Here is an 18,109-nt window from a genome sequence, read left to right on the forward strand (position 1 = left end):
CAGAAGAAATGAAACAACAAATGAAATGTTACGTAGACCTTATGTTCTATTGTTATTATGAGAAGGATTACTCTGTTCTGAATATCCCTATCCAGAAATGACCCCAAGAAAATACCCCAGGCTTTAATAGGATAGTGGAATCCAAAAATAGTTGAGCAGGGAGAAGGAGGTGCCCGGGAATAAAAGGCTTCTCAGCAGAGTCCTTTGATGAGACGTGAAGACTGATGATGGATTGCTTTTTCTACTGTCTCTCACAATTTAGTTGTACAATTATATAATGAAAAATGGCATTTTATGAGAAAACCAATGGTGTAATCTCAAATTAATCATAGTTATGAAAGAGAGGGAAGCCTCCTGAGCAATTTAGCAGAGCAATTATTCAGCTCTTCTCCTTTCATTTTCTTCAATCTGCCTCTATGACCCCATCTAAGCCAAGCTTTCCCATCTTATGATGGCTCAAATTCTTGACTTTGTTTATTCAGAACAGACTTCTCTCTTGTCCTGCAAACTCATATATAACATGGCCCCTCCTACCTGACCCTTCCTCTGGAACATCCTCCAGGCACTTCAGACTCCACCGATCATATCCTCATTACCCTCACTGGAATTTCTGGTCATACTAAGTGTTGCAATTACTACTGCAGCTTGTAACACCTCACTCCAGACCTTCTGCACAAAGAATCCAAGTCTCTGTACACTAAGAGACATAAACTGCTATGATTACTTCAGGCTTCGTTTCTCAAAGTGGTTCTTTTTCATGCAGCAAATAATGGTATAATTCTCTATAGCCTCTACAGATATTAAAAAACAAAAAGTTATGGACTCTTCTGATCTTGCAAAAACTCTGTGTGTTAAGCCTATCTTCTATTAAAGCAGCATTTCTTTTGTAGATAGATAGGTAGGTTGGTAGGTAGAAGATGATTAAATAAGCAGATAGAGGGACAAAGAAACAGAGAAACGTACAGAGAGCTACAGATATCAGTGTTTTATAAAATGAAGGAATAAATGGGTGAATGAGTCATTGGTTCTCAGCGGGGTAGACAGGCATCCAGATGGAGTGAGCCAACATCTCTGCTGAGGGCTCTTTCTCAGTCTTTTGTAAACATGGCTTGAGTTTTGGAGAACCATCCTACTTTCAAGTATATTGCTCTATTATTATACCACTTGTATACATTTTTGGTCATCAAATTTATAGTGGAAATTAATTAATGTTTGTGTCTCACATGCTTCTGTTAGGGACTTTTGCATTTTTCTTTAAGAAAAAAATACATTAAACATTCAACTGTAGGTCAATGTTCATTTTTTGACTTTTGACTTGGGTCATTTGTCAGTCCTCATTTCCCTTGACCTAACAGCAGCACTCAATAAAGTTGACTACTTCCTCCTTTCTGAATATGTTTTTACTTGGCTCTGGCACATCGCCTTCTCTTAGTTCTTCCCTTACACCACGGGCTGCTCCTTCTCATCCTTGTTGACTCTCCACATCTACATGACCTCTAAACATTGTTCTGCCCCAGAGCTCAGTCTTTGGACACCTTTATAAATCTACAGTTTCATGGGGTCTCAAGGCTTTAAATATCATCAATATGCTGAAAAGTTATACTTCAGCCTGACTTCTCACCCAAAGTCCTTTCTGTCTATTCAAATATCTATAAGGCTGATTAATACAAACTAAACATTAGCATGTCCAAAACCGAACTCCTGATCTCCCCCTCCGCTCTAATTCTCCTGCAGCCAGCTTCATCTCTAACCCACTAGCAATCTTTTAGGAAATCTTGTTGGCTCCATCTTAAAAATATATCCGTAAGTCTCTTGGCCATCTGTATGTCCTCTTTGGAGAAGTGTCTATTTAGGTCCTTTGCCCATTTTTTCATTGGATTGTTTGTCTTCCTTTTGTTAAGTTGCATGAGTCCTTTATGTATTTTAGAAATTAACCCCTTATCAGATGTGTCGTTGGCAAATATGTTCTCCCATCCGGTGGGTTCCTTTCTCATTTTGTTGATGGTTTCTTTTGCTTTGCAGAAGCTTTTTATTTTGATGCAGTCCCATTTGTTTATTTCCTCCTTTGTTTCCCTTGCCCGAGGGGATGTATCGGCAAACACACTGCTACCAGAGATGTCTGAGATTTTGCTCTCTACGATTTCTCCTAGGATTTTTATAGTTTCATCACTTATATTTAAGTCTTCTATCCATTTTGAGTTTATTCTTATATATGGTATAAGCTAGTGGTCTAGCTTCATTTATAGATGACTAAGAGCATATGAAAAAATGCTCAATGTCACTAATTATCAGAGAGATGCAAGTTAAAACTACAATGCGATATCACCTCACTCCTGTCAGAATGGTTACCATCAACAAATCAACAAACTGACAAGTGCTGGCGAGGGTGTGGAGAAAAGGGAACATTAGTACACTGTTGGTGGGAATGCAGACTGGTGCAGCCACTGTGGAAAACAGTATGGAGTTTCCTTAAAAAATTAAAAATGGAACTTCCATTTGACCCAGTGATTCCACTTCTTGGAATATATTCTAAGAATCCTCAAACACTAATCAGAAAGAATATATGCACCCCTATGCTCATAGAAATGCAATTTACAATAGCTAAGATCTGGAAACAGCCAAAGTGCCCATCAATAGATGAGTGGATAAAAAAGCTGTGGGACATTTACACCATGGAATACTATGCAACTGTAAAAAAGGAAGGATCCCTTACCCTCTGGGACAGCATGGATGGACCTGGAGAGCACTATGCTAAGCAAAATAAGCCGGTCAGAGAAAGATAATTATCACATGATCTCACTCATATGGGGAATCTAGTGAACAAAATAAACTGATGAACAAAATAGATCCAGAGACATAGAAGCATGGAATGGATTGATGAATCTCAGAGGGAGGGGTGTGGTTGTCAGGAAGAGATTAACCAAAGAACTTATATGCATATATATATGCATAACCCATGGACATAAACAGTGGTGAAGGCCTGAGGGTGAGGCAGGGGTGGGATGGAGGAGGTCAATGGGGAAAAAAGGAGGACATCTGTAATACTTTCAACAATAAAGATAAATAAATAAACAAAACAGAAGTCCATAATACTGTGGATTCTCTCTATTCCTTTCTGTTCCATTTTTTTCAACCACATCCACTGCTATGACCCTGGTTAAGCTATTATCATCTCTCACCTGGTTTATTGCAATAATTTCCTAACTGGTTTTCCTTCCTCCTTTCTTATTTCACTATAGTTTATTCTCAACACAACGGCCAGTCATCTTTTTAAAATTTAAGTCAGATCATGTCCTTCTGCTCAAAACTCTCCAATGGTATCCTGTCTTTCTCAGAGTAAAAGCCTGTAAAACCTTAAGTGATCTGGCTGCTCAATAGCTGGTGACCTCTCTCTCGTCAGTCTTCTCATTAGCTGTGCTCCAGCCATGCTGACTTTCTCGCTTTTCCTTGAATACACACCTGGCATTCTGCCACCTCAGCATCTTTACACTGACTATCCCCTCTTCCTAGAAATATCTTTCTCAATACATCCAAGTTGTAGCCTTTGTTTTATTTTCACCGTGCCAAAGAGACCTCCCCTGAGCACACTAATATGAAATAGCAACACCTCATTTTCTATCTCACTAATTATGGTTAATTTTCCTGTAAGGCACTTAAAAACTATCAGCCATGCTATATTTTGTGTTAGGAGGGAAATCCTGACCTGTGTTCTGGAACATAGAAGATGTCCCCTGGAACATTAGGGGGACAGGACAGAGGCCCTGGGGAAGAAGACTGTGGCTTGTGGAAAAGAGCTTTCTCTGTGGGCGGAGCCTGGTGCTGCCAATCAGCTCTCTTAGCCCCCAAATTGCTTTAATGACTCTTAAAGGAGCTAGTGGAAAGGTGGCCAAGGATTTTCAGGCTTATATTATTTGCATATGAAATACCAGAGGTGGAAACTTAATCGTTTTTAGCATTGATGTCTTCTAATCTTTTCCATGTTTAATGATACCAATGCTCCAACTGCTGGGTTTCCTGCAGCGGAGCAGGTATCCTTAAGGGCACCTCCCTGATTAGGAGGGTTGTTTGCAAGGCAAGGCTCAACTCTTCTTATCTATCCCCTTTTCCTGAGGCAGTGGTTTCAAGGGAGAGTGGTGAGTTGTAAATGCCATAAGCTATCAGAGGTCTGGGAGCTGGCGCTGGGCCCACCATGGCTTACCTCCAAATCCCTGGCTTTCCTAATGATAAATGCTTGGTTCTAGGCTTATAAAAGCAACACTCTGGCAGAGACCCAAGTTACACGCAAACTACAATTTCAGGGATTTGAGAAACCACAGAAATAGATCTTTCTTTCCATTTCCAAAAGTGGAGAAATGGAGAGTATTTTTAAGGGTAAAGAGATTTTCTGATTAAATGGCTCCTAGATTAAGGCCTACTGTCACCAGGGCCAGTATTAACTGTCACATCTGCAGACACAATCATAAAGCAGGGAAAGTGTGTTTAGTGTATCTTCCCTGCTGGAAACTCTTGCTCCAACTCTGCTCTCTTATCCCCAACCAGGAGGCCAGGAGGCAGCGATCTTGTGCTCTATTCTTTTCACTTTTCATCCCCTCCCCTCACCAAAAGCTGCTTTCAGAAAGCAATCTGGTATCAGTCACCTAAGCAAAACTAGGATGGGGGCCGTGCTGGAGGCAGAACAAGAAGCATTTGTTTGGGGAAGGGACATACACAAAGACAATTCGCAGGCAAATCCAAGACGAAAGTGGGTAAAGGGTTGAATGGATTATGTTTTGGGACAAGGCGTAGGAAATAGGGCATATTTGCAGTTGGTTTGGATGAATTCCCAGCCTTGTGTGTGCGCGTAGGGGTTCATCTTTGGAAACTAAAGATTCCTGGGTATTAGGTGCACTTCCCTTGTGCCTGTAGAGAGAACTAACACTTTCGGAGCTCTCTCTGTGTGACAGGCACTGTGCTAAGGGCTTTACTTGCATCGTTTTATTGAATTCTTGCAGCTGCCCTATGGTGTGAGCACTGTGGTTATCCTTGTCACTTGTTTAAGCTTATAGAGTCCTATGTATTGAATCCAAGCTTTGAATCTAACTCTGGCTGATTCTAGAGACAACTCCCAGTCTAAACAGCCATATGGCCTCCATATGGTAGAGTGTCGGATTAACACAAAGCCCACGTTTGACACCGAACAACACTCTCCAGTGTCTAAGTGAACAGAGTGGGAACTTCTCAAACCTTCCCTTATGCAATGCTGTTCTCCTGAGACTTTCAGTGATCCTTATGGTTCTCTGGGTTCTGTGATGATAATTTATCTATTTTGATATCCCAGTATTTAATGAACTAGCCTTGGCCTGTAGGATCTGGTCTCTGGAATATCAGCTCTGGGGTGAATCTAATATACATTTTAATCAAATCCAGATGAGCCTAATGAAGTCAGCCTTAAATAGGTATGTCCATAAAGAAAACTAATGCAATGACATGAGTGGTGACAATTATAAACTTTATCATCTCCTAATAACATGCCAAGTTGACCAGGTTCTCAACCGGGATTCCTGAATCCCCCACAACTGTGGACACATTGACCAAAGCACCCGAAAGGATTTCTCCTAATAATTGGACTGTGATGCTTAACTTCACTTCTAATTCCCTAAACTCTGTTCTGGAATACATCAATATTGAATCAATGTTGCCTTGGGTCTCATCAGCCCAGGGACTCATGCACTATCCCATCCTTTATTGTCATTCAGTCGTTCAACATGGAATCACTGAACATCTACCCAGGGCCATGCCTTGGACTAAACAGTGAACAGAACAGGCCCTATCCCTCAGGAAGCTTATGATCCAAATTGGGAGCAGAGTCATGCTGTCCTGTGGAGTGTACTAACCATGGAAGAGTCCTATTCCTCCTCCTAACAAACTTCACTTTCCAGCCATGTTTTTAATCTTAATAAAAAAAAAAATGCTATCAGGCCCTTCACTAAGGTTGAAAGTCTTCTGGGGTCTCACTTAGGTAAAGGTTGTTCTTAAAAAGCTTGAGCTTATAGACTATAATATACCCCACTTCAATATAGAGTAAATTTATTCCTGCTTGTGTATATTCCTACTATGTATACAATTTTCCCTTCCTGAAAAATGTTTTCCCTTCTAGTACTTTATCTAATTTTTGCCTTCTTTCAAATCCCAGGTCAGGTTCCCTTCCTCCCTGAAACACTCCCTGACACGAGAGTTATTCACCTAAACTCCGAGGACATTCATTATTTGTGCCACTTACTGTCATTACTCTTTAGATTATTTATCTTTTCTTATATCTGCCCTCCAAGAGGTTTTAACCTTTTCATATTTGTATTCTGTTGTTTAGAAAAGTACCTAACACATCACAGATACCCAGAAAATGTTTATTGATGATAAAAACACATATCTCTCTATGAACTTGATGATTATTAGGCCTAAAGAGTAAACCTTTCCAAGAGAAACACTTTGTGACAATTAGCTTTTGGCCAGGAAGAGTCACCCTTAGGATCTGCACACTTCCTTTTAGGTATCTTTTCATGCTACAAGTCATGAAGTCATTTTTTTCAACACTGGTCTCATGTGTGGGGTGTATTACAGAGAGGAAGCAGGCACAAGAAAGAAGAAGGCTTATGGTTTGCAAGACTGCGAGAGTAGCCGATACTCTGTGGGAAGCAGCTGGTTGTTTGGTACCAAGGGTTGCATGCTCAGTCTAAGTGAAACTGAATAAGGAATTGAGTGAAAATCCCAGACAGGCCACAAGGAATTAGGACAAGATCAGACAATGAGTTCCGATACTCACTGTTAAGAAATGTCAAGAACAAAACAGGATAGGACAATGCATTTGATCAAAGACAAAGGAAACTCTAAGTACTCAGACCACAGACTAGGTAGTGAGGGAATCTGGAATGAAATCAAGCAAAGAATCTGTCCAAAGAGCCATTTTTGATCATCAGGTTCTCAGAATTATGATTAACAACATTATTCATCATGCTAGTGAAGGGTGCCTCAAATTCTTTTAGCGAACACACTTTATCACTCAGCACCTCCCCCTTTCCTTCCTGCTCCATTGCTCTCATTCTGTGCACGCTGAGCGATCCTTATTGCAATTTAGCTTCCCATGCAGGCCAGCCTATTAAATAGAAAGCATAGCCATACAGATTTTAAAGCCTGGTCTTTCTCTTTGTGATCTCATTAGGTACCTGCATTAAGGTGTCCTCACCATGCAGTGCCTTGTCAAACAGGGCAGACCCTCACAGGAGTCTGCTGTAGTACTTCAGTCATACACTTACCTGGCAGATCTTCATTTTTTTGTACGTGGGCCTCCACCACCCCTTCCTCTGTGAAATAATAGGAGATGAATTCTATTAAGCTTTTATGGCCATAAGGAACTGGAAGGAACTATAGTGTCTACTGCTCCAAACCTCTGTTTTTTACAGATGGAGACAGTGAGGCCCACGGCGATTTAAAACATTGACCCAAGGCGTGCAGCAAGTTAGCAGCAGAACAAAGGTCATGGCCCATGTTTTCTGCTTCGAGGAACAGTGTTCTTTTATATGGTGTCACAAGTTAGATTATTACCTTAGAACCTAGATAAAAATGTCAGAGTTATATTTGTCTAGTATTAAGATTCCCTGATGCAGAAATACATTCACTACTAGGTCTACCAACAAAAATGACAGTTTATTTGAAATTTTATGCATGGTATAGATTTGGGAAGTCAGGTTAGAATCTGTCATGCTGCATTTAATATTATGGACACTTCGGCACACTGCACAAGGTTGGTAAAAGTTCACTGTTCTCTCTCTCCAAGTAAGTGGAATCCAACCTATCTTTTGATATGATGCCCAGAATGGTAATTAGAAAATAGAATGAAATCCATCTCAGTTAATAAACTATTTTGTTTAGGTTTGAAAATAATAAAGATTCAAACCAACAAAATGTAATAGGATTCCTTTCTCCCTCCCTCCCTCCCTCCCTCCCTCCCTCCCTCCCTCCCTCCCTCCCTCCCTCCCTCCCTCCCTTCCTTCCTTCCTTCCTTCCTTCCTTCCTTCCTTCCTTCCTTCCTTCCTTCCTTCCTTCCTTCCTTCCTTCCTTCCTTCCTTCCTTCCTTCCCTGCGTATCCATACTAGGCAATGTGTGCCGGAAGCCATTCCATCCTTGCTGCTTGACACAGCCCTTCAAGGAGGAGACATCTGCACAGCCAGTGCTCCATGGGACTTGGCGTGTGGCACATCCCTCTTCCCATGCTTGTTCCCCTTTCTAACGCTCTGCGTCCTTACCCGAGTCACTGCACCAGAAAAGGGCATCGCCCTCGCTGGAAACTTTTCCCCAGTAGGGGAGTGGGATGGGACTGGAAGGGACAATGATTCAGTAAAAGCCCCAAGGAGTACGGGAAAATCTTGTGCCGCTTATGAGGAACTCAGACTGTCGGCAGAAAGTTTAGGACTTGTTAGGCCACTACCGCAGGAAGCTCCCCACCGGGGAAAGGCCTGGGTCCGGGCCCTGCTGACTCGCTGGTGCAGGGCCATCCACAGGGAGGCCACCAGGGAGTTCCCACTAAGGAAGGTATTACTGGAGGATGTTTAGATTAATGGAAAACTCTGGGAATCCCCACAAGGAAAGAGCAGTCTAGGAAAGAGATTATTTCAATCTGCACCTGAACCCTATCATGCACAGAATAATCATACACAGGATATACAACGAGGACGGACTGCTGCAGGGGATGTCAGGGGGAGACTAAGGCCGGTGCCAGACAGGCGGGCGGTCACCACAGCTACAAACAATCACACGCAAGCTCCAGACCCTCACGTAGGACTCGCATAACCTTCACATAGAAAAGCTGGCTGAGTTATTCTCCTTTTAGCTATGTGGTAGAGCAATAAAATAGTCACTTCAGAATATAAATAACAAACTAGATATTAACCTGTAGAATAGCCTATAGAAATATAAATAGGTAAGACTAAAAATTAACATACCTAAACAGATGTAAATTCTTTAGCAAAGGTCAAATAAGAAGGTATATTCATTAACTGTGAAAGGCCAAAATGGAAACCGGAACATAGCATGATGTCATGTTGTTTAACCAGCAACAAAATCAAATAGTATAAATACAGGTGTAAGAAGCCAATAAAGGGAGAAGCTGATTCTCCTGATGCTCTGAACGCTGTCTCCGTGTCCTTCCTTCGTTCTTCGCCGACACCATCCACACCTTTGGGGACCCCTGGACCGCTGGGGAAAAAACAACAAGAGTTCAAGTTTCTGGCCTTATGGAACTTACATGCTGGTGTAGAAGCCACCAAAAAAGTGTCAGATAAAAAAGCAATTTCAGACAGTGATAAATGTGAAGAAAACTGCAGGTTGCCATGGTAAAGAATATTGGGGCGTTTACTTTGCATAGGATGGTTAGGGAAGGCCTCTCTCAGAGACGATACTTTAAGCTAAATCCCAAATTAAAATACCATGCAACATCCTGGAAAGAGAGGGAAGCATTTTAGGAAGAGGAAAAGATATAAAGGGGCTGAGGTGATAAGTTCTGGGCTGAGGTGATAAGTTCTGGGATCTTAACTATACATGATAAACTGGAAAAATTTGGAATGTAGGCAAGTCTATTTTGTAGTAAAAGAAAATCAGTTTTAATTCAGATTTGACTTAGCCTCAAGTGGGGGCAGGGGAGCGGCTGAGTGCCACATACAGACTCAAGGAACTGAGTCCATTCACAGCTCTGGCTCGCGTCTGATTCCCAGGGGCTATCCATGGAATGCCTGAAGTGTGGCAGAGAACCAATAGAATCAAATAAAAATGCCCTGGACAAGGGCTTAAAAATAAAAGGGAATATTCCCTCTTAATAGAAGGCACTAGTTTGAGTAAAGAGTTAGAGGTTATAGGGGGAAAAGGGCACTGATTATCTCTTGATGCTTTCTCTGATCCCTCAGATTGGCCATATTAAATAGAAAAATCACCACCACCAACAAAAAAAAAAAACACCACAAAAATTTGAAAAATGTGACATTAAATAGAATGCGAAAAGGATACTTGTTTACAGTATGAGAGCTGCAATAAGAAGGCGGAGTGCTGCCCGGCTGGGCATGGATCAGCGGTTGAGCATCAACCTAGGATCCAGGAGATCACGGTTCCATTCCCGGTCAGGGCACATGCCGGGTTGCGGGCTCGATCCCCAGTCGGGGGCGTGCAGGAGGCAGCTGATCCATGACGACTCTCTCATCACTGATGTTTCAACCCTCTCTCCCTCCCCCTTCCTCTCTCTGAAATCAATAAAGATATATATATTTTTTTAAAAAGAAGGCAGAGTGTCACTTTATTCTGTCTCAGCTGGAAATATGTCCATTGGGTGACAAATTTTTCACTGCCATGTGCATGTCTGTGAATGATTGTGAAAGGGCCCAGAATCTTGATTTTGTTGTTAAAAATAAGTTTTAGCAAGGAGGCAAAACCACAGATACAGAATCCAGGAATAGTGAGGGGTGAATGTGTATACTGTATGTTATGTTTCAGGCTCTGTGCCAAGCAATTTATGTGTATCGCCCTATTTAATCCTTTTAGTAACTTTATGAGTTAGGTACTACTTTTATAATAGTGTGCAAATTGAGTGTAAGTAAATTCCCAAAGGTCATGCAGTTGTAAGCAGTGGAGCTAAGATTCAGACCCTGGGATCTCTGAATCCAAAGGCATGTTCTTAGCCATTATGTTGAATTTTCCTCCATAAATATGATGCCTCCCATGAGCTTTTCTTGCCTGGGTAGAAGTCAATGGATGAAGACAATGGTCTATATTTCCAAATAGTCACTTCTTTAGAGGATGAGTGTAATCTAGAGCTGACTTACCCTATCAATCACAGCATACTATCTTTTCAACTTCTATGCTTTAAAACACTGACTACCCATAGGAAGAGTTGGCAAGGTGTTCAGCCAAGATATTTAAATCTGAATTTAAAAGGGCACAGGGAAGGTGATCAATGCTACAAAAAAATCTGATTTTAAGGCATGGCCTCCAAAGTTAAAATCCATGTAGTGCTTGAGGTTATGGAGTTGGATTTCCCACCATCATTGAACCACAAATATCAATTTAAACATGCTAGGAAATGTGAAATACTATTTTTAAAATATCAGAAATACATATTATAAAAGGCATCATTTATTGAAATCTTATTTAATGATTGAGTGAAAACATAATTGATGAGGCACTCATTGCTGTGTAAGTGGAGTGATTATTTTCAAAGTTTACATGTACTTTATTTCTTTTCTAAATAAACACTATATAGATCTATATACTCACTCCTTGACTAGCATCCAAAATGTTACTCCTACTGACTTATTGATAAAGTATTCTGTTTTTAAGAGATTCTGTTAACCTAAGCACTTGGAATACTTTTCTCCAGCAACTCTCAACTCCTGATTGTGCTGTGTCAAGTTTATTACATGTCAGTCTCCATCGCTATAAACAGACCATAATAATATTTAGCAATGTCAAATGAGAACAATGACTATCCCCATCCCTCACCCTTTCTCATGAGGGGGTGGTGTTCATTGTTTATTGCTTAGAGGAATTTGCCAAGAACAATGGCTACTCAGGCCAGTAGCAGGTATTCCAGCTGCATCTCTCTTTTTTTAAATATCTTTATTGATTTCAGAGAAAGGAAGGGAGAGGGAGAGAGAGCTAGAAACATCAATGATGAGAGAGTCATTGATTGGCTGCCTCCTGCACACTCTCGACTAGGGATTGAGCCTGCAACCTGGGCATGTGCCCTGATCAGGAATTGAACTGAGATCTTCTGGATCCTGGGTTGATGCTCAACTGCTGAGCCATGCCTGGCTGGGCTCCAGCTGCATCCTGAATTGATTAAAAACTATTTCTCCATTTAAGGATTATTTTCACCTTGATCCCAAGAGTGAGTCTGATTAAAGTAAATGATCAAATCATCAGAGAAACAATGACATGGAAAGTGAGAATGAAATGATAGTTGTGCTTGTCTTCTTGGTTACAATATGAATACCTAACTCCAGGTTTGCCTGAACCAAATATCTGATTTCTGACTTAAATATACAGATACTACTTTTTCATTAATCGAGTTTTAATACTTAAGAAAAATCTAAATAAATAAATTGATGATAAAAATTGGGAGGCTTATTTGGTAAAGACCAGGCACTCTTATATTTTATTTTCATTTTGTAATTGGTATACAAGTAAGAAAAGTTCCATTTTGGGACAATTAACAATACTCTAGGATAATTTTGGAAAATTATTAACAGATACAAAAGGAAGTCCTAATTCTGAGGAGTTGGGATAGGAAAAAGGGTGAGTTGGAGTCTTTGAAACCATTCATTCATTCCAGGGAATGGGCAAGTATTGGAGCTAAGTTCCAAAGGAGAAAAAAAAATCCCAACTGGGTTGTATGAGGAATAAATATGCTTCAATAATATTTACATGCATGAAAAGAGATGCTTTGGCTAGATTTTCTTATCTACTCAGAATGGTTTCTAAGTGGTATGTCAGTGTATTGAGGAATCACTAGAACACTGAGAAAAACCTCCAAGTAGATATATTGGAAATTTTATGTTTTTACCTGCAAAAGAACCTTAGAAAGTTTCTAATTTCTCATGAGCATCTTCCAAAGAGAGCATTCTTTCCTGAGAAGTCTACTTTAGTCTAGTTTAACCTAAGGGAGTTTTCAAGGAAGGCAGGGAGATTTTATCCAAAGGACAGGTAATTTATGGACAATATAAAGTTGCAATTGATTATTGAATACCAGTGGGCTAGAGTTGCAGTAGGGGGAAGGAGGTTATTTAATGTTAATGAAACATTAAAAATTTAGCTTCTATAATACTTCATGAATCTTACATGTTTCTAAATATACATCACCACTTAATACATATGCACCAGTGTTATACGCGTGGTCTTTCTCTTACTAATGCCATGTGACAAGATGGCAGGATTGATAGGTTACTTATGTATTATCTACACTAACTCTCTCCTTTGAGGCAGAGGGATAGGACATTCTGACTCTCTGGACAGAGTGTCTTCTGAAAGCCAGGGAAGACCAGAGCCAGTTTTAAAAATATATGGTACCCTCTCTTTTTCTATTTACATTAATATTTTCATTGTTTCCTCATAATATATGTGAGCATTTTTTTGAGGAACTTTAGGCTTGGATTTACTCTTTATAACTAATATTGTTTCAAATATTATATTTTATAGAAATACCTACATGAGTCTTCATGTTGATTAATGTGAAGCACTCAGTACATTCCAGGTACCATGTAAGAGCTGAATAAGCTTCAGGAAGCTACAGTTTACATATTTCATAACAATACCTATTAAGTTCTTTACTTGTTAGGCAGGAAGTGACAACATTGATCACTGAAAAACGTATTTGTCCATTTTGTGGAAATATTGCTTCCAATTTCATTTTGTTCTTAGTTGATCATTAGTAAAGTCTGTACTTAACCAGCTCATCTCAACCTCACAGAGCTATGGCTTTAGCCTTAACATACACAATAAATTCCTGCATGTTTTCACCACATATTGTATATACTTTTTTGACTTTCCTTCTCCAACAGTAGACTCCTTGAGTCCTTGGAGAGACATAGGCAAAATTCTGTGTGCTTTATGCACCTTTTTTTACTCCAAATATGTGACAAATTCTGAACTTGGTACTGGAGATGTCCATGGAAGCTCTAGCTTGGTCAAGGAAATAAACAGGGATGAATATTTGCAGGAAAATTGCAGACAGAGTGTGTGCCAAGTGCCATGAGAGCTCAGAGAAAGAAGTATCTGTGAAGTTAGATGAGGAAGTTGGCCTAGTGGGCCGAGAAATGCTTGAACTTGGTATTGAAAACTAAATAAAAATTGAGTAGGTAGACAATAGCTGGAGCACCTTCCAGAAAAAGGGAAAAAAATTTGTGTAAAATTATGTCGGGCCATGAGGCATGTGAAGAGGGGCAAGAAGAGATGAGGCTGAGTTGGGACTTTATCCTATAGACCATCGAAGGAGACTCACTGAAGTTTTCACGTCACTGTATGAAGAACAAGTGAGGAGCAAGAATAAAGAGAAATCAACTTGAATCCTGTTATACAAAGAGTCCAGGTGATTTGATAAGGTCCTGAGGATAACATGTTGAAATTAATTTAACAAATATATATTAAATCTATTTAACACATAGCATGTGTCAAGCCCTGGTCTTAGCAATTTATAAATATTAAGTCAACAAACTATACTTTCCCTATAAGGTAAGTGCTATTATTATCATCCCACTTTTTTTGACTGAGGAGATCAAGGCACTGAAAGGCTAAGAATTTTGCTCAAGGTCACACAGCTAATAAATGATAAAGCCGGATTCGAACCCAGGCAGTTTGGCTCCAGTATCCTTCCTCTTGACCATTATGCCTCGCTGCCTTTCTATATTCAAGAGTAAAAGTTCATCCCATGCCTTGGGTAACTAGGTGGATGGTGACACCGTTTATGTAGATCAGGAACACAGAAGGAGGAACAGATTTCAGAGATGTGTAGAGCTAATGAGGTCAGTTTTATTTTATTTATTATTTTATTTATTTATTTATTTTTAAATATATCTTTATTGATTTCAGAGAGAGGAAGGGAGAGGGAGAGAAAGAAACATCAATGATGAGAGGGTCATTGATTTGCTGCCTCCTGCAGGGATTGGTCTGGCAACTAGGGATGTGCCCTGACTAGGAATCAAACCTCGATGTCCTGGATCCTAGGTCCATGCTCAACCACTGAGCAACACCCAGACAGGCCTAATAAGGTCAGTTTTAGATGTGCTGAGTTTGAGGCCTAAATCACAATGGATAATTGTTGACTGTAGCCAATTATTTCTAGAGCCCTAGAAACTGGGATGTGTCAATGTCAATGCTGGTCTGAAAGCTTCTTAGGGACTTGGTGGTTTTTATGGAGGTTGAAAGTAGTGGCACAGCATGGAAGTTGGTGGAACATGTGCACTCACATACTTGGTGTCCACTATCCAACTCTCCCTAAATCAGACCCCAACGTGTGGCAAATTACTGACAGTTGTGCTATTTTATATTTTAGTGGAAGTTCTGGAATTGTAGATCTCTCCTCTTCTCTCTCCTCAAATTTCACTGCCAAAAAATAAAAGATCTTTCACATTTTATTGGGCACATTTTGAACAACAATCACTAAGTTAGGGTAATTGTAACAAAAATTTCAAATAAGTAAACATCTAGAAGATTTCACGTTAATTCAAGATAAGCCAATGAAAGTAATATCTGCTTAAAGAGAGCTAAACTCAGCCAAAGTTCTGCCCAAACCCTCAGATTCAACTTCCAGTGCTGTCAGTCGGAATTATTGTGAAATATTTAAAAGAGTCAAGTGAAGTCTGTGATACATCATTGTGCCAGGGATTTTTATCAGATGTTTATTATTACTTTTATTTTTTTCCACTTGCCAAGGTTTAAAAATGGGTACAAGACAAAACACATTTTTGAAACAGATTTCAAGTCTTTGGTGATTGTTGAATTCCATTCCTTAACACGCTTGCCTTGGGAGAGGAAGGAAATAACACATTTCTCAACAAATAGGTAAGTTTGACATATTGTCCTACCATGCAACTAGGGGATGGGACAAAGAAAGACAAGTTGTCTTTCTTTGAATAAGCATTCTTTCACATGCAGCGGGTCCTCTGGGAATGTCCCTGGATTCACCTTGTGACTCCTAACTCTTCAATGCATACAGTTTTCTATAAATTTCCATGATGTAAGAGCTCATTGAATAGTTGGCTCATTGTCTAGAGGGCAGTGAGTTCTCCCTTGATTTTTCCCAAAGGTTCACAAGTCAGGAAGTCAGAAAACCGATACAGACAAACACTCCTAAGTGTTTGGCCGAATTTGTAAGTTGTATTAGGGGTATCTCTCTCCAAGTACAGGCTGAACCCATAGCAGAATCATGGTCATACCAAGCTACTCAAAAAAGTCCTTCCAATACCAACACATGGGTTTGTATTAAAATAATATATTTTTATTCTTGCAGAGAGTGAAATGACTTTTCCCTTTAGATTCTACTTATAAAAGTAATGAGTACAATAAAATTTGTAGAATTGAAACAATAGCCTATAAATCCAATTTCATCTTTTCCTCTGGACTCAATTGGTTTGCACAGAAGGATATTCACCAATGTCATAGATCCTTCAATCTCAGCATGCCCGACATCTCTGCAAGACTTGTTTTTTGTCCTAGTTTCCATTTCTCATTGTCCTAGAGGGCAGTGAGTTCTCCCTTAATTTCTCCCAGAGGTCCAAATTATCATGTAGCATGTAGCCAAACCAGAAATCCAAGAGGACTTTTTTTATAATTATTAATGTTTGTAGTGACACTACCATAAGTATTTCTCTCTTGGCCAGGTAGGATCCCTTACCATTCTTTGAAGTACTTTCATTCATTTTTAAAAATTTGATTTGAGAGAGAGGGGAAATAAGGGGGAGGGGGGAGGGAGAGAGAGAGAGAGAGAGAGAGAGAGAGAGGGAGAGAAATATTGATTTGTTGGTCCATTTATTTATGCATTCATTGTTTGATTCTTGTATGTGCCCTGACCAGGGATCGAACTCACAACCTTGGCATATTGTGATGACAGTCTAACCAATGGAGCTACCTGGCCAGGGTCCAATAGAACTTTTCAATTACTCCATTTATCTAGTTTTCCAGCCCTAGCTTTAATATGTCTCAAGCACATTCTCTCTCTCCTCCATCACCACCACAACCATTGCCTAATTTCAGGCCAACAGCAATCATCTCTCCTCTGGATTATTCCCTCCAAACTAGTCTCAACTATTTCCAGTCTCTTCACCCATTCTATCTATCCTGCCTTTGCAGAGCCAATGAAGTAAAGTTTCTAAATCACAACCTGATTGTTCCCCTTCTTAACTCTCTCCCCTAACCCCTGCCTCATTGGTTTCTAAATTCTTACATAGGAAAGCCCAAGCTCCTTGGAATAATACCTAAGGCTCTTCTTGGCCTGGATCCTCCAAGCCATGTTCTCATTTTTCTTTAAGCTCCAGTCATGAGGTCACTTGTTCAGAGATCTCTTTAGGTCCCTGAACAATCCAAGGTTTTTCATGCCTCCATCGCCATCCAGAATGGGTCAGTTCCTTCAATGGTTGCTATTTAGATAGCCTGCAAAACCTCTATAAAGACCCTTCACATCTACTCTGTTAGCTCAGGGAATTGTCCAGGTTTGTCTCTTATCCAGGTGCCTTCATTGTCATCACGTTTACCACATTCCCTAGATGACTTACTTTTACTGATCTTCTAATATTTGCCTTGGGTTTTCTCTCCTCTGATTCCAAGCAGGAAATCCCTCAGGCAAGTGACACTCCATCCCTACATCCTACCCCAAACCCTTCATACTAAATGCCAACAAGGGTCCATCTGGAGGATGGGATGAGTTTTGGCTTCTGTACAACAATGCCCTCTCCCTCCTCTACTGATTACAAGTGCCTTTCATTGAGCTTCAAAACCAAGTTCAAATGTTCCCAACTCTGAGAGGCCTGCCCTCTTCTATCCAGATTAAGATAGCCGTTTCTTCCCATTTGTACCTCGTACAAATTTCTATTTCATTTATCACTCTCTGTTGTGTGATCTTCGTCAATATCTTTTAAATTTTATATGGCTGATCTGTAAAACTGGGATAAATTAACTCTCAGGGTTGCCATTACATAGTAGATACTCAGTAAGTGTTTACTAAGAATTGGTGGAAAGGATGCTTCTAACTAGGAATAAAAAGCCATATAAAGGCTAGAGATACATTCATGCCATGACTATTTTAGGGATTAGGTGTAGCATTTTTGTAATGTTAAATTCCTTTTATCTACATTTAGACTTATGGGCCCTAAGTGAAATAAGCCAGTCAGAGAAAGACAAATACCATGTGATTTTACTTATATATGGAATCTAATGAACAAAATAACCAAATGAAATAGAAACAGACTCATAGATACAGAAAACAGACTGATAGCTATCAGAGGGGGGCTGGGTGAAAAAGGTGAAGGGATTAAGCAAAAAAACTTATGGACTCAGACAACAGTATGATGATTACCAGAGGGAAAAGGGGGTGTGGGCAAGC

The sequence above is a fragment of the Miniopterus natalensis genome, chromosome 1 (assembly GCF_054644295.1).
Source record: "Miniopterus natalensis isolate mMinNat1 chromosome 1, mMinNat1.hap1, whole genome shotgun sequence".
Taxonomy (NCBI): domain Eukaryota; kingdom Metazoa; phylum Chordata; class Mammalia; order Chiroptera; family Miniopteridae; genus Miniopterus; species Miniopterus natalensis.